General features: G+C 34.9%; 2 long non-coding RNA genes and 1 other non-coding gene across 7 annotated transcripts in view; 1 reads left to right on the forward strand and 2 right to left on the reverse strand.

The window, feature by feature from the left end:
• The window catches only part of LOC116574341, a 97,264-nt gene that overhangs the window by 65,465 nt on the left and 5,678 nt on the right, over nt 1-26,121 (reverse strand). The window lies entirely within an intron of this gene.
• On the forward strand, nt 1,065-26,121 carry LOC116574342. 4 transcript variants are annotated; one of them, XR_004279227.1, is made up of 5 exons: nt 1,065-1,338; nt 2,250-2,362; nt 7,321-7,489; nt 24,365-24,427; nt 26,083-26,121. It is a non-coding gene; the product is annotated as an uncharacterized LOC116574342 (long non-coding RNA). The 4 variants fall into 4 exon arrangements; XR_004279229.1 differs by lacking the exon at nt 7,321-7,489 and having other exon boundaries at nt 2,250-2,351; XR_004279226.1 differs by lacking the exons at nt 24,365-24,427; nt 26,083-26,121 and having other exon boundaries at nt 7,321-7,913.
• Nucleotides 13,281-13,387, reverse strand: LOC116574627. The gene has a single exon (XR_004279404.1). It is a non-coding gene; the product is annotated as a U6 spliceosomal RNA (small nuclear RNA).

Below are 26,121 nucleotides of genomic sequence, written 5' to 3' on the forward strand. Positions count from 1 at the left end.
GATAGTTACATGTATAACTTGTAAATGTGTAACAAGAAGGTTAGAGGTTCAACAAGAGGTTCATAGCTTATAGTTTTGACGTTTTTTTTCTAATAAAGAAGATGTTAAAGAAAAGGGTGTAGGTGAAGTAGCACATTTGAATTGTAGTAAAGTGGCATAAAAATATATGCTCTAAGGAATGGGAGAGGGAATTAACCAGGGGGCAAAGTTATTATCAAGAGAGACTAATGTACCTGGGAAACTAAGCTAGACAGGAAAAGATATGAAGCCATGCTGAAGATTGTGGTTTGAAAAAAAAAAAGTGAATACTTTAGGAATAGAGGCTAAAATAAGAAAGCAGGTGTTAAGGGAATAAGGGAGTGAAAAAATGGGGAACAATAAGTGATTGTGGTCTGAGATCAATAGTATTGAAGTCTAAGGCTGTGGAACAATTTCTTAGTGATCAAAGATTGAGAGTATGGGTCTGGGTATGGATCACTGAATGAAGTGATAGTAAGCTGCTGGAGTCAGAGTTCAAGGTTGTTGGATGGGTTGTCCATGGAGACACTGAAGTGGCACATGATGGCAGGAAATGCAGATACTGGAAGTCGGGTGCCAAAGTCCTCTATAAATAAGGGAGGGAATGACTGGGCAATTAAGTAATGAGAATGAAAAAGAGGAATAATAAATTTCCAAGATTGCTGAATATGTCCTTTTTGCCCTCAGAAATCAAGAGTCATGAGGACAAGGACTTGCCTTATTTAATAGTGCAAATAATTGTTGATTAATGGATAGACAAATGATGACCTCTTCATTTTGAATAAGTATTCATATTGAATTAGTATTTTTGGAAACTTTGGGTATTTGTTGTTATATGCAGTTGCTACTAAAGAATATACAACAAGATGAACAAGATGTAGAAAAAAATTAATAACCCAAACCCAGAAATAACCACTGTTAACCCCCTTTTATTACATTTTCATACCTGTTAGTTGTTCATCCTAGTAATAAATATTCAGCTCTAATATTCTTTAATGGCTGAGTAGGTATTCCATATAGAATAAATATATACCATAATTTAAGCAGTTTCTTATTGGGGTTACATTATATATATGTTTTTCTGTTTGTAAATGGACAATCTAATAACTACATTTTTGCTTTTTTTCCTTAGGATGCAGACTTACAAGTGGATTTTCCAGTAGGATCTTATAGCCAGCCTATTTTTCTTGTTTTTGGCTGATTTCTATCAGGCATATTAATGTGTATTAGCTATTCTATCCTGCATGGGAATCAGGAAATTGGACAGTGTTGTAGGTACTTAATGATGTAGGCATGCTGATAGCCACAAAGTGAGAATTGGTAAGTAAAAGCCCTTTACAAGAATAATGATAGGTATTTTAAAAACTTGGAATTAAGTGTAGTTTTCATGAGCACAATAAGAAATGATTCATAACCTGAATAATAGGATATAGTGGTCAATTCATAAATGCATATTATAATTAAATTTTAAAAACTCTATGAATAACCTACATTTGTTGACAGTATCCAATTTTAGGGGAGGTTTTAGTAAATCATGAATAATCATCAAGTTCACAGCTTCTTGAACTTTTTCACAAAAGTGTAGTTCATACTACAGAAAAGTGAAAAAAGTGCCCTAGAAGCTTGATCCCAAACTAGAGTTTTCTTTTTCTTTCTTTTTTTAAGATATTTATTTATTTATTTATTTGTCAGAGAGAATGAGCACAGGCAGAGGCAGAGGGAGAAGCAGGCTCCCCGCCCAGCAAGGAGCCGGATGTGGGACTTGATCCCAGGACTCTGGGATCGTGACCTGCGCCGAAGGCAGCTGCCCAACCAACTGAGCTACCCAGGCATCCCCCAAACTAGGATTTTCTTAAGTTTCTTGTTTTGTCTGAAATTTAATATAAATGTTGCATTATATATAATAGTTCTATGTTTAGTATAAATACAATACTTATAAATTTTTTCAAAATCCCTGAGTAAAATTAATATCTAAGAAGATGCCTCATGTTTTATTCAGTAGCTTTTAGCACCCTGGCATACTATAAGTTTCCTTTGTCTCAAACTGGACTTTTAGAGCAATGTTCTAGGCTATTTGATGGTTGTACAATATGCTCCTTTTCAGTTTTCTCTTTAGCCCAGGCTATTTATAGTAGTGTATGGTAGGGAGTAGATTAATTGATGATTACTTACTTTGAACCTGAGAGTGTTTCAAAGACTCTGAAATGATAATTTAATATCATTGCCAATAGACTGCACTACAAAAGATGTTAAAGAAAGTAATCCAAATGGAAGGGAAATGATATTAGATGGAAATCCAGATCTACATAAAGGAATGATGAACACTGGAAAAGGTAACTGCAGGGTAAATGTTTAAGCTCTTCTTACATTTAATTCTCTTTTAAGCTAATCAACTGTTTAAACAAAAATAATAGCAATGTATTATGGGGTTTACAACATGCATTAGTAAATATATGCCAACAATAGCATGAAAACCAGGAGGAGAAAAATAGAAATAAGATATTATAAGGTTCTTTTATTATATCTTAAGTGGTATAAATTCACTTGAAAGCAGACTGTGATAACCATGTATACTATAAACCCTGAAGCAACCAGTAGAATAATAAAACAACTGTTATAGGTAATAAGCCAACAAAGAAAAGAATATTCCAAAAGAAGGCAGAAAAAGAAAAAAAGGAACAACTAACAGAGGGAACAAAGAACAAATGAACAAATAGAAAATAGCAAGATGAGACACCTAAATCTAATTATATCAATAATCACATTAAATGTAAATGACCTAAAAAACTCTAATCAAAGGGTAGAGATTGTCAGATTGGCTAGAAAGCAAGACTCAACACACTTTAAGAATGGTAAGAATGAAAGGATGGAAAAAGATATACCATGCTGATGCTGACATTAGTCAAAAAAAAAACTAGTGGGGCTGTATTAACATAACAGAAACAAAGTAAGATTTCAGAGCAAAGAATATTACCAGGGTAAAAGAAGGTCATTTTATAAATAAAGGGATCAGTTAATCAGGAGGATGTAACAATCCTAAATGTTTATGCCCCAAATAAAAAGGTCCAAAATATGTAGAGCAAGATCTGATAGAACTGTAAGGAGAAACAGACACATCTACAATTATAGTCAGAGATTTTAATACTCCCCCTTCAGTAGTTGCTAGGATAAGAACATAGCAAGGATATAGTAAAATCAACACTATCCACCAATATTACCCAACTTTAATAACATTCCACTAACAGTAGAATATACTTTCTCTTTAAATAGAGTACATGAAACTTTTACCCAGAGGGACCATATTCTTGGCTGGGGTTAGCAAACTATTGATTGTGGGGCCAAATCTAGCCTGGTTTTGTACGGCCTATAAACTAAAGATGGTTTTTGCATTTTGAGAGGTTTCTTATAAAAAGGAAAAAAATATGTGACAGGAGAAACTGTATGTGACCCACAAAGTTTAAAATATTTACTGTCTGACCCTTTAAAGAATTTTGCCAGTCTCTGTTTTAGACTATAAAATATGTCTCAATACATTTTAGAGGATTTAAGTCATGAGAAATATGTCCTCCGACCACAGTGGAATTAAATTAGAAATCAATAACAGAAACCTAATTGGAAAATCCCTGAATATCTGGAAACAAAATCACATGCTTCTACATAACCCACTGATTAAAGAAGAAATCCAAAGTGAAATTACAAAGTATTTTGACCTGAGGGAAAATAAAAATACAATATATCAGAATACATAAATGAAATGCCTATGTTAAAAAATACAAAAAGTCTCAAAGCAATGACCTCAACTTCCACCTTAAGAAATTAGAACAGAGGGGCGCCTGGGTGGCTCAGTGGGTTAGGCCTCTGCCTTTGGCTCAGGTCATGGTCTCGGGGTCCTGGGATCGAGCCCCGCATCAGGCTCTCTGCTCAGCAGGGAGCCTGCTTCCCTTCTCTCTCTCTCTCTCTGCCTGCCTCTCTGCCTACTTGTGATCTCTGTCTGTCAAATAAATAAATAACATATTTAAAATAAAAAAAAAAGAAATTAGAACAGAAAAGCAAATTAAACACAACCAAAGGAAATGAAATAAAGGTCAAAGTGGAAATCAATGAAATACAAAGCAAAGATCAATTAAGAATATGTTATCAAAACCTGGTTGTTTGGGATGAGCAGAACTGATAAACCTTTAGCCAGACTGGTTAGGGAAAAAAAAAAAGAGAGAGAGAGAGAGAAGATACTTATCAGGAATGAGAGAGGTGCCATCATTACAAATTCTACAGATACTTCAAGGATAATAAGGGAATATTATGAACAACTTCAGGCAAACATTTTTAACAACTCAGATGAAATGACCAAGTTTCTTGGAAGACAGAAATTACCAAAGCTAACTCAAGAAGAAAGAGATAAACTGAATGGTCACATATCCATTTCCAAAAAACTGAATTTTTATTTATTTTTTATTTTTAAGATTTTATTTAAGATTTAAGATTTGTAAGACAGAGAGAGAAAGAGAGTGAGAGCAAGCAGGGGGAGTGGGAGAGGGAGAAGCAGGCTCCCTGCTGAGCAAGGACCCTGATGCAGGGCTTGATCCCAGGACCCTGAGATATGACTTGAGCCGAAGACAGACGCTTATATCAACGGAGCCATTCGGTGCCCCAGCAAAAAATTGAATTTTTAGTTTAAAACATTCCCATAAAGAAAAGTTCTGGTCCACAGGACTTAACTGGTGAATCCTTCCAACATTTAGAGAAAAAAATACCAATCGCACAAACTCTTCCAGAAAAGCGAAGAGAGGAATACTTTCAAGTTTGTTCTTTGAGGCCAGCACTGCCCTGATACCCAAGAAAAGAAAACTCAGGCCACTTTCCCTTATGAACACAGATGTAAAAAATTCTAGACAAAATTTTATCAGATCAAATCCAACTATACATAAAAGATAATATTATTTATTGGGTGCTATTTATCCCAAGAATCCAGGACTGGTTTAACATTCAAAAATTAATCATTGCAACTCACCAAATTAATCTAAAAAAGAAAAACCGATCATCTCAATAGATGCAGAAAAAACATCTGACAAAACCCGATATTCATTCTCTAAAAACTCAGCAAACTAGTAATGGAAGGGTACTTCAACCAGATAAAGTACATCTACAGAAAACCTACAGATAATCTCATACCAACTGGTAAAAGACTTCATGCTTGTCCCCCAAGATCAGGAACAACACTATGATGTCTGCTCTTACCACTTTGTTTCTTAAGATTTCTTTCATCCATCCATCCATCCATCCATCCATCCATCCATCCATCCATTTATCTAGAGTGTGAGTGGGATGAGGGGCACAGGGAGAGGGAGAATCCCAAGTAGACTTCATGCTGAGCACAGAGCTCAACACTAGGCTGGATCCTGTAACTCTGAAATCATGACCTGAGTTGAAATCAAGACTTGGACAGAAAAATTGAGTCACCCAGGTGCCCGTGTTCTTATTGCTTTTATTCAACATTGGAGGTCCTGCCAGTGTAGTCAGGCAAGAAAAGAAAAAAATACATTCAGATTGGAAAGGAAGAAATAAAACTGACATAATTATCCATCTGTTCCACTTGGTGGAATCTACAAAAAGCTACTAGAACTAACAGGTGAATTTAGCAAAACTGCAGGATACAAGATCAATATACAATAATCATCTATATTTCTATGTTCTAGCAACAAACAACCGAAAATGCAGCACTTACAATAGCATAAAAAATATGAAATATTTAGGAATAAATCTGATAAAAGGCATGAAAGATCCATACATTAAAAACAGCATAGTGTTGAGAGGAAGTAAAGACAACTTAAATAACCGAGAGATTTACGTGGCTCAATGCATTCATATTAACATGCCAGCTCCTTAAATTGATTTATAGGTTCAACACAAACCAAAATCCCAGTAAGTTTAAAAAAAATAAAATAAAAAAGATAAGCTGATTCTAAAATTCATATAGAAACGTGAAGACCTATAATAGCCAGAATAATTAACTTTGACAAGAAGAACAGTTGGAGGGCTGATACTACCTGATTTCAAGACTTATTAAATATCTACAGTAATCAAAACAGAGTGGTATTAATTAAGAATAGACTAATAGGGGCACCTGGGTGTCTCAGTCTGTTAAGCGTCTGCCTTCTGCTCAGGTCATGATCATGATCCCGGAGTCCCGGGATCGAGCCACACGACGGGCTCCTTGTTCAGTGGGTAGTCTGCTTCTCCTGCCCCTCACCCTGCTCTTGTGTTCTTTCTCTCACACTCTCTCAAATAAATAAATAAAATCTTTAAAAATGTATATATAAAAAAGAATAGACAAATAGATTGATGGAACAGAATATAGAGTCTGGACATAGAACCACACATATAATGATAACAGATTTTTGGCAAAGTGCAAAGATAATTCAGTGAAGAAAGAATAATTAAAAAAAAATACCTTGTACTTGGAAGAACTGGATATCCACCTATAAAAATAGGAATTTGATTCATAAATCAATGTACAAAAATGTACTCAAAATTGATTACAGACCTAAACGTAAAACCTAACATTACTATTAAACTTCTAGAGAAAATGTAAGAAAATTTTTGTGACTCTGAATTAAGACAGATTTCTTAAATGTGACATCAAAAGTATAATCCATAAATGAACAAATTGAAAAACTGGACTTAATCAAATTTTTACAGACTTCTGTTTTTTAAAATACACTGCTAAAGAAGACAAGCTCCAGCCTGACAGAAACATGTAATAAAGGATTTCTATCAAGAATGTAACATACTCTCATGGTGCCTGGTTGTCTGAGTTGCAAGAGCATGTGACACTTGATCTTGGGGGTCATGAGTTCAAGCCTCACATTGGGTATAGAGATCATGAAAAAATAAAGATTAAAAAATAAAAGAATGTAACAAACTCTCAAAACTCAACAATGAGAAAACAAAAGTCTCAAAAAATAGGCAAAAGACTTGAATAGTAATTTCAATAGGAAGATACCCCATATAGCAAATAAGCATATGAAAAGATGTTCAACTTTATTAACCTCATTAGTCTTTAGGGAAACATACTGTAAAACCATGATGGAACAAGTGGATATCCATATACCAAAAAAAAAAAAAAAAAAAAATTATACACATCTATTAGAACATCTAAAATGAAAAGTGTTGTTAAGGATTTGGAGAAATTAGAACTTTATACACTCCTTATAGGAATCTAAAATAATACAATCAGTTTGGAAACAGTTTTGCAGTTTCTTGAAAAGTTAAACTTACACCAATATATGATCCATTTCATTGTAGGTAATTCCACAAGAAAAGACAGCATGTTTCTACAGAGATCTGTACATGAATATTCATAGTAGCTTTATATTTAACAGTCTCCAATTGGAAACAACTCAAATGTCACCAACAGATAAATGGATAAATTGTGATATATTCATATAATGGAATACTACTCAGCAATAAAAAGGTAATGAACTATTGTTCTGTGCACCAGCATGATTAATTTCAAAACAATATTGTGAGCGAAGGAGGAAAATATAAAATTCTAGAAAATGCAAACAGATCTATTGGGACAAAGGGCTGAGAGATCATTGGTTGCCTGGAGAGAGAAGTGCTGGGAGAGGATTATAAAATGGCAGGGGAAATTCTTAGGGTTGATAGATATATTCACTTCTTATTCTGGTGATGGTTTGACAGGGATATACATGTTAACATTTATCAATTGTATTCTCAATCAATTCTATACATGTTTAAAGTTATCAATTATACACCTTATATATATGCAGTTTATTGAATATCAGTTATACCTTAGCTTAATACACTGAAAAATGTATCTAGAAAATAAAGGAGGGGTGCCTGGCTGGCTCAATCAGTAGAGCACATGACTCTTGGTTTTGGGGTTGTAAATTTGAGCCCCACATTGGGTATAGAGATTACTGAAAAATAAAATCTTAGAAAAGAAAAGAATTTCAGTTGAAATATAAAAAAGAATTAACATTTATTAGAAATATACCAAGGGGCATTGGGAGGGAGACAAACCATAAGTGACTCTTAATCTTACAAAACAAACTGAGGGTTGCTGGGGGGAGGGGGGTTGGGAGAAGGGGGGGTGGGGTTATGGACATTGGGGAGGGTATGTGCTTTGGTGAGTGCTGTGAAGTGTGTAAACCTGGCGATTCACAGACCTGTACCCCTGAGGATAAAAATACATGTTTATAAAAATAAATAAATAAATAAATAAATAAATGAATAGAATAAAATAAAAAAAAAAAAAAAAAGAAAGAAATATACCAAGGGGCAAGAACTAGGTAGGTACTTTAAGAATTACAGTATATGTAAATATATCATTTCCTATGTGCCAAGCTCTATTACATGTACTTTAAGTATTTTAAGGTGTTAAATCCTTGCAACTCTTTGAGGTATGGGGACTTTTATTACCCTCATTTTACAGATGAGGAAAAGGAGGTATTAAGTCACAATTTCTGCACAACAGAGCTGAGATTTGAACCTGGGAAGTCTCTTCTTTTGCAGAGTTTTAGTTCCAGGTTACAAAATGAAAGAATTATGACCCACAAAGTCAGTAACTTTTTCTGGATCACAGAATTTATAAGTAATGTAAAGATTTAAACTCAGATTTGTTCTACTCCAAAATATACACTCTTCTATACTAGATAGCTTCCATTCAGTGGTTCAATAGCAGGACTGATGGTATAATACTAGAGATAACTAAGATCTCAGACTATGTGATCCACTTCTTCCATACCCCTTTTACCACTTAATAGAGCTGTCTGGCACGTTTGTTGACTATAGATTAGAAAATGTTTTACGCTGATAAGCAAGTAAGAACTCAAGAATTATTTGTTGCTTTGTCTTGACAATTCTCTTTTCAGTATTCATAGTATAGCTGTGTCTGTTGAAACTAAGAAACTGAATCTGTGACTTTGGACGATTTTTTCAGGCTAATATTAAAGCCAGTAATTTATCTATGCACTTCTATAAGTAGAATTAAATAGATGTGTTCCTATATCCCTAAAATTGAACAGGAGGATTTTTTTTTTAACTTTTCCATGAAATCTTCATTTCCTGTGTGTGTGTGTGTGTGTGTGTTAGATAATGGTTACTAATCTGGGAGATATGGTTTGATATGTGGTCCAAGTGGCACCCAAGAAGATTTTCTTGGTTACAGTCATGAGAGTAAATAAGAACACAGAAACATTTCCAAATTGCCAAAAAAAAAGAAAGGAAAAAAAAAGTATTCCATTATACTGAATGAATTCAACAGACATAAAACTTTTATAATAAAAATGTTTTTAGGTGAATTTTGGAGGCAAAGGGTATTACGAAAAGTGACATTGGAATCAAGACACATCTGAACTCAAATGCTAGCTCTGCCCACTTACCAACTAGGTTACATTGCAGATATAACTTAACTTGGGCTTCAGTTTTGCCTATCTGTGAAATGGGTTAGTAATATTTAATTGAGTTGTGAATGTTAATTAAATGAGATAGTAAATATTGGAGCACTTAACGTAGTATAAAACATATAGAAAGTACTCTACTAAATGTTCCACTGCTAGCTACTATGAAGGTACTTCTACATAAATATAGAAATCTAAAGCCAGTTTAGATAATGATGAAATGCTGAAATTATTTTCATGTGATCTGTGTACAGAAAATATCAAATAGATTCTAAAAACTGTTAGTTCAGGGAGTATCAAGTTTGATCCTTTCCTATTTAAAGAAATATGTAGCCTAGTGCATTTTATAATTGAGTCTTCTTTAAAGGTGAATTTCTATTTATGTGGTTCCATAACAGATTTGCTTTGGGAATGGAAATTCATGTTCACTCTGACAGTTTTATATAAAACAAACTCCATATTTAACAGCTAATTAGTTTGAATGACTTAAATGCTGATGTAAATTTTATTATTTTTATAATTTATAAGCATATAATTTATAAAATATTAATAATTATAATAAATAATATAATTACAATATATTAATATATAATAATATAGTAATTATAATAAAATTGTATAATTTATAATAATATTAATTTTATAAATTAACTTATAGAAAAAATTATATATTTTTAAAGCCATAGCCTTCATAGGAAAGTATACAGTCAAAGAAAAGTTGCAGACATTTGTTTTGCTTGTTGTATCTTAAGGCACATAATTCATATGAATTGGCTAGGAAGATACTCAGTTAAAAATCAAAACTTCCAGGGTTGCTTGGGTGGATCAACTGGTTAAGTGTCGACTCTTGATTTTGTCTTAGGTTGTGATTTTGGAGTCCTGAGATGGAGCCCAGCATCAGGCTCCCCACTCAGCTGGAAGTCTGCTTTAAATTCTCTCTCTCCCTCTCCCTCTGCCTCCCCACCCCTACCACTCCCACCCTCCCTCTCTTGTGTGTGTGCACTCTCTCTCAGATAATAAATCTTTTTTTTTTTTTTTAGATTTTATTTATTTATTTGATAGAGATCACAAGTAGGCACAGAGGCAGAAAGAGATAGAGGAGGAAGCAGGCTCCCCGCTGAGCAGAGAGCCCGATGCGGGGCTCGATCCCAGGCCCCTGAGATCATGACCTGAGCCAAAGGCAAAGACTTTAACCCACTGAGCCACCAAGGTGCCCCAGTAATAAATCTTTAACAAAAAAATCCAGATTTTCCAGTGAGATAATCCAAAAAAAATTAGTCTTTCAATTTTATTCATTTGTTTTGTTATTCTCACTTACTAAGGGTCAGTCAAAATGAAGAGATGATGTTTAATAAAAGACAGCTTTGTCTGACCTGAAGGAAAGAGTTCCAAAACTAGATTACCTTCTTTGAAATTGATACCTCACCTTACAAAGTTCATACATAACCATTTGATCTTCTTCATTGTATTTCCTCATTAGTCCATAGAGTTTCAATCAGTTTCTATATGGTGCCAACTTACACGTGTACATCAATAGGTCCAGTGGCTTATCAAGAAAGTCTAAGTCCTCTATATTCTGGTGACATCTCATTTAGATCTGACATTAAGTTCATTTTTTTCCTTCAAGCTATTTCTTTCAAATTTCTTGGCTATTCTTATTGACAACACAAATTTTCAGACCTTCAAACTTAAAATCTTACATTTATTTCCTTCTTTTCTTATCCTCCCATAGGTAAACAGGGGTTAAACTTGTTATAGTTGTTCTTTATTGTGTGCTTCAGATATGTCTCTTTTCATTTTTAAAACTGCCCATTTAACCCACGCTCTTAATTGTCAAGTTCGTATTCTAGGCTCTTATATTGCATTGCATTACAGCCTCTTGGTATTTTCCCCAGCCCTCATCTTGTCTTATCCTTCTCCTACAACCCTACACAAAACACAAAATACTTCTCTTCACACACTCTATAGAGAAGTATTGCTAGGTGAATAAGGAACTCCTGATTTACTAGAAAAAGGGAATTTAAATAGAATCTCTTTTCCTTTCAGTGATTCTACCTTGAAGGAAAGAAGAAGAGCAGAACCTTCAGGGACTGAATCACAAGACTTGCTAGAAAGAGACTGATAATATATAATAGCCATTGGAAAGATAAAAGGAGACATAAAATTCAACTTTTGCCACCCATTCTTTCCCTTTTTGCCTTCCACATACTTCAGTTGGGAATCTTTATATGTGCAGTATATATTTTGTGTTATCCTTGTTATTACAAAGTTTTCTAAAAGGCTAGGTGAGCTGACTGACAGTCGGTGGAAAAAAAGGCAGTCTATTCTGACTGCAGTGACCAAAGGAGTTCAATTCAGACCAAACATCTTACTCCCATTTAGAAGGTCTTCTACTACAAATGCATTACCAGTTCTTTTCCTTTCTCTTTCATTTCTCTCTACTGTCATATTTGTGTTTTCTGTTCCTATCAAATTATCAAAGCCTCCTGGGCAATGAAATATCCATTCCTGCTCTGCAATAGTTTTTGTGTATTGCCTTATCTCTAGGGCCTTGAATAGCATCTAGCACATGGCACATAGTGAACACTCAATAAATTTTTGACGAATGAATGGTTCTTTTCTCTCTGGCAAAATCCATCACTACTTTAAAAAATCGTCAGAAAATATGCCTATTCCAGTAAACTTCTATCCACTATCAATCTAGTTTTAAATCACTTCATTTTCTACTTCTCCTTAACAGTTACTTATAGTTTGTATTTGATTAAGATACTCTTATTATGTTACTTTTTCAACACTCCCAAATCCTTTTTACATATGCTGTATTTTCAAAAAATACCTAAAATTCTTGGGGCACATGGGTGGTTCTGTCAGTTGAGCATTCAACTCTTGATTTTGGCTCAGGTCATGATTTCAGGGTCCTGAGATTGATCTCAACATCATGCTCTGTGCTCAGCAGAGAGTCTGCTTGAGATTCTCTCCCTCTCCCTTTGCCTCCCCCACCCTACTGCTTGCACTCAAATGCAGCCTCTCTCTCTAAAATAAATCAATCTTAAAAAAAAAATAACTCAGGGGCGCCTGGGTGGCTCAGTGGGTTAAGCTGCTGCCTTTGGCTCAGGTCATGATCTCAGGGTCCTGAGATCGAGTCCTGCATCGGGCTCTCTGCTCGGCAGGGAGCCTGCTTCCTCCTCTCTCTCTCTCTGCCTGCCTCTCCGACTACTTGTAATTTCTGTCAAATAAAAAAATAATAATAATAATAAAATAAAATAAAATAAAATTTAAAAAAAACTCAAATTTTGTATATTATATATGCTGCTCAACAGTGCCTCAGGTGCTGTGGAAAGCTAGATACTCAATAGATGGGCAGGCTACCTCCTTTTTTTTTTTTTTTAAAGATTTTTACTTATTCATTTGACAGATCACAAGTAGGCAGAGAGAGAGGAAGGGAAGCAGGCTCCCTGCTGAGCAGAGAGCCCAATGTGGGGCTCGATCCCAGGACCCTGAGATCATGACCTGAGCCGAAGGCAGAGGCTATAACCCACTGAGCCACCCAGGTGCCCCAGGCTACCTCCTTTTAAGACATTCTTGGATCACTGTGATCTGCTTTGAAAGGGAGTTTAGATACTGGATAGGTTATATTTTTTGGTATTTCACTCCTCTATTATGTGACTTTCAGTAAAATTCCTTCAGTGCTCAATTTAAGGAGAAATTAAGGAACCATTTCCTAAAGAAAAAACATTTTAAAGTTATAGAAGTATCTATATGCTGGTACATTTCTCTAGAAATATTTAATGTAATATAAAATTCTGGTCAGTTTGAATCTCTTCTGCTTTTTTTTTTGTTGTTGTTACGGAATGCTTCATGAATTTGCCTGTCATCCTTGCACAGGGGCCATGCTAATGTTCTCTGTATTGTTACACCATTAGTACCTATGCTGCTGAAGCGAGTACTGCATCTCTTCTTGTCATTTCAGAGATGTCCATGCAGCAAAGAAACTGAAATAGTATTATGTAGAAAATATCACCAATCCTAAAAAGACCCCTAATTTCTTCAGAGAGGAAACAGATATCCTGAGTTTTGCAGTACTCAATCTATTCCTTAGTTGTCTCATGAAGGAGTTAATGTAGTAGAAGGCATTCAAGGAACTACTGAGATGTCAGAATAAAAATACACAAAGTCTAAGACTATTTTCTATAATGCATTTTTGAATAGATTAAGAGTCATGCACTCTCTGCTTCTTTCTCCATCTACACTGTCTTCTGGCTATAAAGTTGGGCAACCTATATAACAAAGCAGTTTCTGAGGATGCCAAACTAATAGTTTCTGAGTCACTCCCATTTCTTTCTCTGTGAAAGTCTACAACACATGGGTTACTCTATATATTTCCCCCAAACCCCAAAGTGTTAGGTTGCCAAAGAAAACTTATCAAGTAATATTACTATTTGCCTTCATGTAATCATTTTAAGTACATACAAATCCACATTAACATAAAATATCAAGCCACAGAATTGAGTTTTAGTTTTACTGACATTTATATATCACACTTCCTGTTTATGATTTCAGAAGTGCAGCCATGCAGTGCTTCTATTAAAAATTGAGTGACTGAGAACAGTTTGAGGATTACAATGACAACTTATCCAAGGGGCGGGGCGGGGGGACACTAAACTTACTACTGCTTTTTTTGGTGGAATTGCTATCTTTGTTGAATATTTTTCAAACATCATTTACTAATAGTGTAGTTAGGAAGGGGAACTTGGTAGTCCTGTGTCCCTGAAACACACACATACACACACACACACACACACGCATACACATATAATGTATGTAAGGGTAATACTTGAAAAAATTTGCTTTTTTCCCCTCCTTTTCAGATGTCAATTACCAGTTGGTTATTGTTACGCATTAATTAACAGTCCCACCTGAAGGAGGGAAAAGGTGGAGGTGATTGCAATTCTTAAATAAAAGCCTCTTTATTTATTTGTTCTATCTGAAGCATAATAATGTAGTTTATTTTTTGGTGTCCACTTCAGATTTTGTGTGGGGGTGTGTGTGTGTAGAGAGAAAGTGAGCAATAACTCCTAGTCAGACATCCAAATCCATGTTCTCCTTTCTTTTTGGCCACATAGATAAACTTATTCCCAACCTCCTTTGCAGACAGTTGTGAGCATGTGACCAAGTTAGAGCCAGTGGAATAAGAATGGCAGTTATATGCACTGCTTTTGAGTCTCCTAAAAAACTCCTCTTCTAATGGACTGGAATAGACAAGACCCCACAGGAGACCTTAGAAGTCTGGTACTGAAAGCCTAGGTAATAGAATACCTTGGAAACTAAGTACTGAACTTCTTGTTTATTTTAGCAAGAAACTTGATTATAGCAAATATAATTTGAGCTATTATACATTCTGGGATTGATCTGTATGGCAATTAGCTTACCCTAATTAATTTAATATACAAAACTAGTATTTGCAGTGTCCCTATGATGCACAACACCATTGGGCATTATTTACATTGTAATGTATATAAATGGCATTTCCTGAAGTAGGATTAAGAAGCTACAGGTATGTATACATATGGATATACATAAATCTTTATCCCAGGACTTATGTAACAATGTAGTTCTGCCAAACTAACTCCAGCTACCCTCCTACTTTTTATTGTACACAAGCATCAGTTTGTATAATACTGTATCTGTGCTAACAAACTGAGGTGGAATGCATCATCCAACAAAAATCTTAAGGGGAAAATGCATATTTAGGATACAAATCAGAATTCCTTTTTAGATTTGTTCAACTGTTAGCTACCTACTATACTTATAACCTAATACCCTCTGGTATGCGTTAGGCTGAAAGAGTGTTAGGATCCCTCATCTGCCTTCACCCACTCCAAGCTTACTGCTGTGAGTAATAAAAATTTTCTGGGTTTTGCTTTCCTCATCTGTAAGATGAGAGTTGGATTATATGAACTCAAAGATCCCATCACTAAAATTCTGCTATAATGTCATTGATATAATATCAGTTGACATAACTGATAGTCAATAGCTATGGAGCTATTGGTAGAAATAATTGTTAATGTGAGTATTCCTTTGGATTCCAAATTGATCCTATAGAGGTCTTATTAGTATCTTGGAAGTTTTTAAAATTTTTTAAGATTTTACTTATTTATTTGACACAGAGAAATCACAAGTAGGCAGAGAGGCAGGCAGGGGTGGGGGGGAAGCAGGCTCCCCACTGAGCAGAGAGCCTGATGCAGGGCTCAATCCCAGGACCCTGAGATTATGACCTGAGCTGAAGGCAGAGGCTTAACCCACTGAACCACCCAGGTGCCCCTCCTGGAAGTTTTTTAAAAAGGTATCTAACTTGCACAAATTCATAATGAAAGAGGCACAAGAGAGGTTCCATTCTTTTCCTAAATAAAAAAACTACTAAGTTGAAAAGGTATCTAACTCATATTTTTTAGGGTAATTTTAAAGTGGGTGTCACCTCTCCGATTTCTGTGCTCATGGGTGGAAAAGTACCAATGCTAATGCAGAATGTGCTATCTATTGAAATAATGTATCATATCATATTGAAAAAAAGGAAAAAATAGTAGAATATATAGTTATTCACTGAATTTAGTAGTTAAAGCCTTAAATTTTATTTCTCCTAATCGTATATTTATGCTCCAGTGTTTCAATGTAGCAATAGCCAATATAGCAAATTCAGGATTATGGCAAAATCATCGAAGTCATAATTACCTTTGTCATAATTAACACACTAAATCACATTTTTGGTATGGCTAACAGAAGTGAATCTTTGCTAATTAATTTGTCTGCAGTTGGGGTTTTAATATCATGGATTTCAACTTTGGTTAAAGCTAAACTATACATTATCCAGACTTGATGCAGGCATGGACTTGGCTTTACTTCACATTCTTTTACTGCAGGAAGCTGCGGAAATACGGACCTTACTCTGGATGCTGTTTTAGAAAGGAGAAAGAACAGGCTCTTGTAACATTGTCCAAAGTGGAGTTCTTATATTAATTAAAAGCATGTAGAGGCTGGAGTAGCTAAGAAGGAATCACAGTGATTTTTTTTTTTCCAAACAAAAGGAATAAAACAAAAGAGAAAGCCTATAGTAGTATTTTGAGTAGATAAGTATAGATTCTAAGATATCCTTTACAATACTGCAGAAATTGGGGGAAAAAAAAGATCTTTAGAATAAGGGCATGGATAAGTACATTTTGGTATATCCATACATTCCAATATATGGATGTGAGAAGCATCTTGTAAAAATATTCAATAACATGAAAAAATGGTCATTAAATACTATAAATCCTTTATCCCTATTAAACAGGATTCAATCTTATTCCTTTTCATCCTCCATATAAATAGGAGCATAATGAAAGAGATGTTTAACAGAAAGATGCATAGACAGTGAATTTCAAAACCTAAAGTGATTTTTAGAGTTCATTTAGACAAAATCCATCATCTTGCAAAGGAAACTGATACTCTGGAGAATGAAATGTCTCACCTAAGGTTTCAATCCCTTTAGCACTGCCAGTTGCTGTAACTGAGGTTTTCTTAACTCCCCATATTTGGAATGTTTCACTTTCTACTACTACATGCTACATCAGAGATTGGGTCAGACACAGTAGAAAGAGTAATGAAGGGAAGGCCAAAGTCTAGATATCCCAGTCTATCCTTTCTTTTTTATTATTTTTTAAATATTTTATTTATTTATTTAACAGACAGAGATCACAAGTAGGCAGAGAGGCAGGCAGAGAGAGGAGGAAGCCGGCTCCCTGCTGAGCAGAGAGCCCGATGTGGGGCTCGATCCCAGGACCCTGAGATCATGACCTGAGCTGAAGGTAGAAGCTTACCCACTGAGCCACCCTGGTGCCCGGTTATCCTTTCTTTTGGAGGGGGAGTACAGAGCAGAAGGGGATGATAATGACCATTCATAAAAAATTATAGAGGTATCTATGTAGAGAGATATCTGTATATCCTAATATAGGAAATTAGGATTCTAATTAGGAAATTAGAAATTTAGGATTCTAAATCTTTAACTTTTTTTTTTTTTTTTGAAGATTTTTATTAATTTATTTGACAGCGAGACACAGCAAGAGAGGGCACACAAGCAGGGGGAGTGGGAGAGGGAGAAGCAGGCTTCCTGCTGAGCAGAGAGCCAGGTGCAGGGCTTGATCCCAGGACCCTGGGATCATGACCTGAGCTGAAGGCCTACGCTTAATACAACTTGTGTAGAACCCAAATCATTTCTTTGTCTCATGTAATACTGGTAGTGGAGTGCTTAGATTACAATTTAGGACTATTCATTTTTTCATCTGCTTTTGTCTGCCTCTTCCACTAGAATATATCTTCCAAAAGGACAGGCCTATATCTTTTTTCTGTTGACTCCAGTGCCCAGCAAGTGTTTGACACACAAATCACTAAGTATTTGGTGAGTGAATGAATCATAGCTACTAAGAAGCAGTAATCCTGTTCTGGATAGTTTCTCAAGCTTTGCAGTTCCATCACCAGTCTAAGTTAATTTTAGAATTAGATGAACCTGCTTTGTTCATATGCTTTGTATTTCAGCCTAGAACTGTTTAAACTGTTAACTGTTTAAAGTTAACTGTTAAAACAGAACTGTTTTATAGTATTAGTTTAGGCATTCTTAAAACTCTTGTGCCAAATCTGCGGTTTGGAAATAACCTTGGCCTGCAATTTTATTTAGATTTCCATCCACAGATGAATGTGTACATCTGTACCATGAATTAGTGGTGTACATGTGAGATTAAACTGATGATGAGTTGGAAGACAACACTGTTAGGTGAGCATGTCTGAAAATAGGAAAAGAGAGATAATGATACCTTAGGCTGAAATAAGTATATATTTAAACTTATATCCTCAAAGTAAGTGTAAGTTTTGAACCTGACAAAAACAAGTAAATATTTTGAAGAGTGGGTTTTTCCTTAAAGGTAAGACACTAAAATCAAAACCAAAACACTGAACCCAAACTTAAATATTAGTCTCAGTTTTAAAAGGTAAATTTTTCTCTTTAGACTTATTTTCAGTATAAAAGTTGTAGAAAATTAAAAGTTTTTTTATAGCAAAATTTTTACCAGATGAAGAATCCTAGAAAATATTGGCCTTTTAAGCTCATTTCTAGGAATTTGTCGTAACTTAGGAAATAACGTGAAATGCTAAAACAGACTTAAGCATAAAAGTTCATAGCAGCATTACTTATAAGAAACAAAGGAAAACAGCTTAAATGAGCTAGAAATACTACTCAAATATATAATGTTATACAGCCATTGAAAATGTTTTTGAGGACTTTTAAATAACTTGAGGAAACATTTCTGGTATATTGTTATGAAAAAAGGCAGTGTACTCAAGTAGTTTAAATCTCTTAAGCTTAAAAAACTATGTGGAAATATTTCAACCTCAATAGTCAGTTGCCTGTAAATAAGAGAGCTACTGGTTATGGAGTATCCAAAACAAATACTGATATATCTCCTATAAATTATAAAAGTATAAGGGTTTAATATAGTTTAGTAATGATTTTAACATAGTAGCTTCTCAATATGTTCATGGATGATGAAGATGGTTAGAGTAAGGGCACCTCAATTAATTTATCAAGTTCCTTGAATCTGTCTGTTAGGTAGTACCTCTTCCACCAGGGGTTTAATGATATATTACAGTGTCAAAAAGCTGTCCCTAAAATTCCTCTTAGTTTGTGTGGTGCACTTTTGCAAACTATTATTTTGTACTTCAAAAAGAAGGGTCTCTTATGTGCTAATTTATTAAAAACACAAAAGAGAGAAAAATTTGTTCTTACCTTGTTTATTTTGGTCAGCTGTGAGCTTCAGGTAAAGTTCTGTGATCTGATGTCACTAGCAAAAAGGTTTCTTGTGGAAATAACTAGCAATAGTACTTACCTTGTAGGCTTGTGGTAAGTGTTAGAGGTAATGTATGTCAAGTTCCTAGCATGCACTGCACACAGGCATTCGGTAAATGGTGGCTCTTATAATACTGTATACTACTGTGACATCTTATTGTTCTATTCCTATATATAGAGTGAGCTGAAAAAATATGAAGTGCAATCTATTTAAAAACATTCTAGACCTCCAGATAAAGATGGGAAGTAAAGGCAGACCACAAAGTCTTCCTCTTCAAATATCTTACGATACAGGAAAAGCAAACAACAGTAAAAATTCCTTTAAAAACAAAAAATGTCTAGGGGCACCTGAGTGGCTCAGTGGGTTAAAAACAAAAAATGTCTGTAACCTAAGCCAGTGAAGACCAAAATAATACTATTATTTCAAGACCAATACATTTGAATACCAAGAAATGAAATATGCCTGGAAATCAAATTCTCAGCAAAAGGGAAGACTGACAATCCCAACACATTCCCCTATTCAATTCATTTTTCTATTCTAAGTGATTACACCTCATCTCTTCTACTAAATCTCTCATATTTCCCCCTTTCCCCCAAACTCTTGTGTTACTGTAAAACAGAAGCAGTCACAAGAAAAACTCATCTTTCTTACACCCTGTTTACCAACCTCTCTTCTTCTGTACTTAATACTGTTTTCCTTTATGAAGGATCAACTATTTTTTCTCTTAAATAAGGCATACTCCCTAGCTGTGTCCCCATTCTGTTATCTTGTAAACTCAAGGATTGTGTTCCTGTGATTATTTCCTCCATTTCCTGCATCCTCATTGTCTCTCTCTTTACTGGATTATTCTAATCAGTAAACATACTATAATGTTTCCCATTCTAAATATACTATCACCACCTTTCCCCCTCTACTTACTGAGTGAGCCCATTTTTCTACTCCCCTTTATATAAAACTTTTTAAAGACTGTGCTTGCAGTTTCCACTTCCTCGCTTTACATCATCCCTTCAGTCCATTTCAATTAGGATTACTGTTTCTACAGTCCCACCTAAACTAGGCTTATTGAAATCACCAATTAACTTCTTGCCACATCATTTTCCTCTTCTCAAATGTTTGGGATGGCAGGCATATTCCTCACTCCTTTTTTCCTTCTCTATCAACATTTATTTTCCCTTGGGTCATCTCATCAAGTTCTTTTTTTCCTTTTTTAATGTTGCAGATGTTCTAAAATTTGTATTCTATTCTTCATATCTCTGTCGAACTCTGAACTTATGCCCAATTGCCAACGTAGGAGATGTCCAGCAAGGACTTCAAAGTTAACACATTCAAAACCAATCTCTTTATTTTCTTCTCACCCTCAATTTACTTCTCTCCAGGTCTTCCCCTGGGTCAATAAATGACATTATTTTCATCCCTTTGCTCAAGACAAAATCTAGAAGTCATCCTTAATTCCTTTCTGTGCCGGTTACTAAGCTGTTATCTCTTAATTATAAACCCTTCCACACTTATAATCTTTTGTCCTGACAGGATGGGACTCTGCAAACTACATTTCTATTCTGGCAGCTGGATCCTTGCCGCATTCTGTTAATAAGGTGTATTAGAGAAAGACTGAAAGTCAAGAAGAGAGGGGAAAAGAACTCTCTCCTTGTTATCTTTCTGCACATGTCAGGGTTGTTCCAGTTATGGACCTTCACCCTCACAGTGGCAGTCAGCTCCAAATTTCAAATATTTCCCTCTCCTAGAACCAGTTCCAGCATACCCAACATACCCTGTCAGAGGTACCAGCAGCAAATGGGCAGCAACCTGTCTTCTGAGGCCAGGGTTCCAGCTCTGCTGAGTCTCCCCTTCTAGCTTCTGGGTTCTAAAAACTCCAGTCCTTCCTTGTGTTTATCTAGTTTTAGGTGTAGTGGCTGCTTCTTGAAGTTAATCTTATTTCAGTGCTCCCTTTTTGCATTTTCAGTTCTACAGCACCTATCTGACCATTCTTTATACCTGGTTATTGCTATTGAAATACTTAGGGGCAATCTGAATTACTGCTCTGAAGCATACATCATCTCCCCCCTTCTCATTACACTTAGAATAAAATTCATTCGCCTCACAACCCTTTTTGTGATCTGATCTATCCATTCTCTAGTCTCATCTCTCACCACTTTTTGGTTACTCATTTGGCTCTAATGATTCTGTCTTGAACACACCACTTTCCCACTACAAGACCTTTGTATTTACTCTTTTCTGTGTCTGGAGTGCCCAGGTCTTTCCCTGGCTTCATTCAGATCTCTTCTCAGGTGTCATTTTACACGGAGAGAGGCCTGCTCTCATGTTCCATCTAAAATGCACAATTCCTTCCCCTATCCTTCCACTTTCTTACTTGGGGTTCTTCATATTACTACTTGACATTGTTACAAGTTTATTTCTCCCTCCCCTATCCTTAACTAAAAGCTTCATCAAGGCAGAATATCTTATTTACCACTGGTGCTAGTACTCAATAAATTCCAGGTGACAAATGAATTTAATAAATTGCAGTGAACGTAGGAGAAAAGTAGACCAAAGTAATTGCAAAGAAAATCATGTAAGTGAGACAAAGATAACACAATAAATCTAATTCATCTTCCTGAGCACATAATACAACAAATGAATCAGAAAAAGCACATAAAGATGTAAAAGAAGAGAATTTCCACAAAATAATGAAAGAACTGAACCTGCAGAAAAATAATGAACACATAATATTCAGTAACTGAGGCATATCCTGGTTAAGCTACTAACCATAAAGAATGAAGGAAAAACTTCTCAGATCTCCAGGCAGAAAACTAAATAACTTATCAAGAGGGAGGAAATCATGCTGGCCTTAGACTTCCTCTAAGCAATATTCAAAGCCAGAAAACAAAGGAAAAACGTCTGTACAGTTTTGAGGCAAAGCCAGCATGACCCCAAACTATTACATTTAAGTAAGTGTCATTTGAGAACTGATGAAAAAGGCAAACACAGCATCCATGGATCCATGTAGAAAAAAGCAAAAAACAAAAAACTAGTGAAGAGCAGATAACTGATCAATCAAAATTAATAACTAGGATATTGAGAATCAAGCCATGTTGTGAGCACTGCATTAAGATCAAGACCAAGTGTTCAAAGAAATTAGAATTATAAATCAGAAATAAACATTAAAACCTTAACTTTGTAAAAATGATGATGTAAAAATACATTTTTCACAGCAGAGTCTGTTAGCATTTCTAAATTTGAAACATAGATTTAAAAAAAAGTCTCCAAACTCCTATTTAAATTTCAGGTATTTTAGAAAATAAGATCTCTTGTGGTAAAGAAACATTTCCCTAAAAGTTCAGCAATTCCTTCAGTTATCTTACCACTACCAAATTAAAATAATTTTAAATTTAATACTTTTTAACTTAAGTGTAATGTACACATTCTGATCTTAAATAAGATTATCTTATTTGTATAAATGCATAGAAATGCCTACCATGACGTTCACTTAAAACTGACGTTAAGATCTAGGATCTGATATTTTAAAACATTCCTATAACTTTCTATATTGTTTAAAATATTTGTAAGTGAACATGTATTACTTTTACGAACATTTGTTATTTTTATAAAAACACTATTATACACAACACTGTAAATATACTTAGTAATACTGAACTGTACTTTTAAAAAAATGGCTAAGATGGTAAATTTTGCGCTATGTGTTTTTTACTACAATTTAAAATAAAAAATTTTAAACATACTGTTATAAAATAGATCCAGCCATTATAGCTTTACAGATAGATTTTGACTATGCTAAATTTTTCTTAAATCAATTTTACCACCAAAGGTTACCTCTCAGGTTATGCCATTCACAGAATATTCTCCACTTGCCTATACTTTATCTAATTTAATTTTAGAGAGCAGAGATTATTCACTGGTAGGCATTATTACAAGTATACAAAATGAAAAAAGTACTTACGAAGAATAACTTAAATGATGTGTTACTTTATGAAATATCCTAGTGTAAAAATGTAAATATATGTCATTTGACTTACATATTTAGAAGGAGATCTTTGAGTTTTAGTGGTTATTTTTTGTGATTGTTAAGATAATTTTTGCTCATTTTTTAAAAAGGTTTTATTTATTTAGATAGCTAGCACAAGCAGGGGGAGCAGCAAGGCAGAGGGAGAGAGAGAAATATCAGATCCTAGATCTTAACGTCAGTTTTTTTTTTTTTAAAGATTTTATTTATTTATTTGACAGAGAGAGATCACAAGTAGGCAGAGAGGCAGGCAGAGAGAGAGGAGGAAGCAGGCTCCCTGCTGAGCAGAGAGCCCGATGCGGGGCTCGATCCCAGGACCCTGAGATCATGACCTGAGCGGAAGGCAGCGGCTTAACCCACTGAGCCACCCAGGCGCCCCTTAACGTCAGTTTTAAGTGAACGTCATGGTAGGCATTTCTATGCTCTGCAGGGAGCCTGATGCAGGGTACAGTGTGGGGCATGATCCCATGACTGTCACCCAAGCACCCAATTTGGCTCATTTTTAAAAAGAAAAAGCAAAAATTATCATAACCACATGTAACACACTTTGATATGTTTTTCCCCATCCTTTGTCTATGCATATAAATAGCTGCATTTTCAAATAAATGAGAAATAGTTTTATAACCTAAAAAATTTAACTGTGCATTAAATTACTATTAATATTTTTCTGTGGCATTAAGTACTTTTAGATATCACATAATATTCCATTTGATTGATGTACCATTTAACCACTGAGCTACTGTTGAATATTCAGGTTGTTTCCTCTGTATAGATACTGTAGTGAGTATATATATAAATCTTGCCTTTGGGCGCCTGGGTGGCTCAGTGGGTTAAAGCCTCTGCCTTCCACTCAGGTCATGGTCTCAGGATCCTGGGATCAAGCCCCATATGGGGCTCTCTGCTTAGCTGGGAGCCTGCTTCCCCCTCTCATCTCTGCCTGCCTCTCTGCCTGTTTGTGATCTCTGTCTGTCAGATAAATACATGAAATCTTTAAATTAAAAAAAAAAATCTTGATTTCGTATTTATTTCTTTAGGATTGGTTCCTGGAAGTGGAACTACTGTATCAAAGATTTGGACATTTTTAAGACCCCAGAAAGGTAATACAGTATTAAATGTGATTATAAATGTGAACACATTCTTAGCAACACTAGCTATTAACACTTATTTTCAATCTTTGTCAATCTGATGGGGAGACTCCTGTGTAATTTAATTTGATAAAATTGCATTTTTGCACATATACTCATATTAATAACTTTACTACCTCAAGGACTTAATATTCTTTGTCTTCTCTATGATGCTTACTCAGCTGGTTAAGAAATGTATTTTTTATTGACTTTGGCAGTCTTTCTTTTAAAATAAATTATATTTTGAACACATACAAAGGTGAAGAAAAATAGCATAAGGAAGGATCCAAATTATTTTACTTAGTAAAAAAAAGGTAAGATTGTGTATCATTCTTTTTTTTTTTAAGATTTCTTTTATTTATTTATTTGACAGAGAGAGAGAGATCACAAGTAGGCAGAGAGGCAGGCAGAGAGAGGGGGAAGCAGGCTCCCCACTGAGCAGAGAGCCCGATGAGGGGCTCGATCCCAGGACCCTGAGATCATGACCTGAGCCTAAGGCAGAGGCTTAACCCACTGAGCCACCCAGATGCCCCAAGACTGTATATCATTCGTAATGTTGTGGTAAATAGAGCATTATTACAATAAGATAGTAATATTGTATTTTATTTATTGAATTTCTTTTCTGAAATCATATTGAATTTATTGCTTAATGTGCCATTTTCATTATAGCACTTTCCAAAATGTTTCCTAAATGCTTATTAGTTTTTATAAGGTTAAGAAAAACATTCACTAGGTAACTACTTTGAAATAATTGCCTCAACTCTGCTTTCATTCCTAGTGCCTAGAAACAGACTTGCCTACTTTAATTTTCTTTCATGTTATCATTACTATGAAGTCATTCTATAGATAGGGTAATAAGCATTCTGGCATGCAGAAAAATAGCATCTGTGAAACTATATGGCACAGTTTGGTTGGGGCTGTTCCTCCCTCAGAACTTCATTATGTAATTTGAAAGTGTTTACTTAAGCTCCTTTGGGCTGCCTCCATGGTAGCTATGAAGTCACAGAATTAGGAACAGTTTAGGGCCTGATAACAAAGTCTATTAGTTTAATGTGAATGCTCTGTCAAGGTTTTTTTTTTTTTTTATCATTGCTGTATAAGAACCTTTAAAAACCTTTAAAAACCAAAATATACGTAATTTCGTTTGCTTCTTCAAAAATCATTAAGAAATACTCAAAGGGTTCATAAATGTGTGTTTGCTCATCTTTTAGATGTGCTTATTTTTTAAACTTGTATTCCATACTATGGATTCACAGTATGATTTTGACTCAATATAATTATAAATGATTATGCAAAATGACCAAAATGTGTAGAGGTATTAGCCTTTAGGAAAGTACAAATTATTAAAATTCTATTTCTAAGCCAAGAAAGCACTATTTCTAAGTCATAAATGAAATCTTTCTAAGAGAACATCGAAGATGTGTAAATTATAATAATACCAGTTTTAGGAGAATTTAAAAAGATATTAGATTATAAGAAAAGATTGTTTTATTGTGATTACTCAAAGAAGGGTAGTATTTTCAGTTCCTAAGAGAACTCTTGAGCCTTTTTACCAACCAAATAACTATGTGTACTGGTTTATTATTTATTTTTAAGATTATTTATTTATTTACTTGTTTGACAGACAGAGATCACAAGTAGTAGGCAGAGAGGCCGACAGAGAGAGA

The sequence above is a fragment of the Mustela erminea genome, chromosome 15 (genome assembly GCF_009829155.1).
Source record: "Mustela erminea isolate mMusErm1 chromosome 15, mMusErm1.Pri, whole genome shotgun sequence".
In the NCBI taxonomy this organism is placed as follows: domain Eukaryota; kingdom Metazoa; phylum Chordata; class Mammalia; order Carnivora; family Mustelidae; genus Mustela; species Mustela erminea.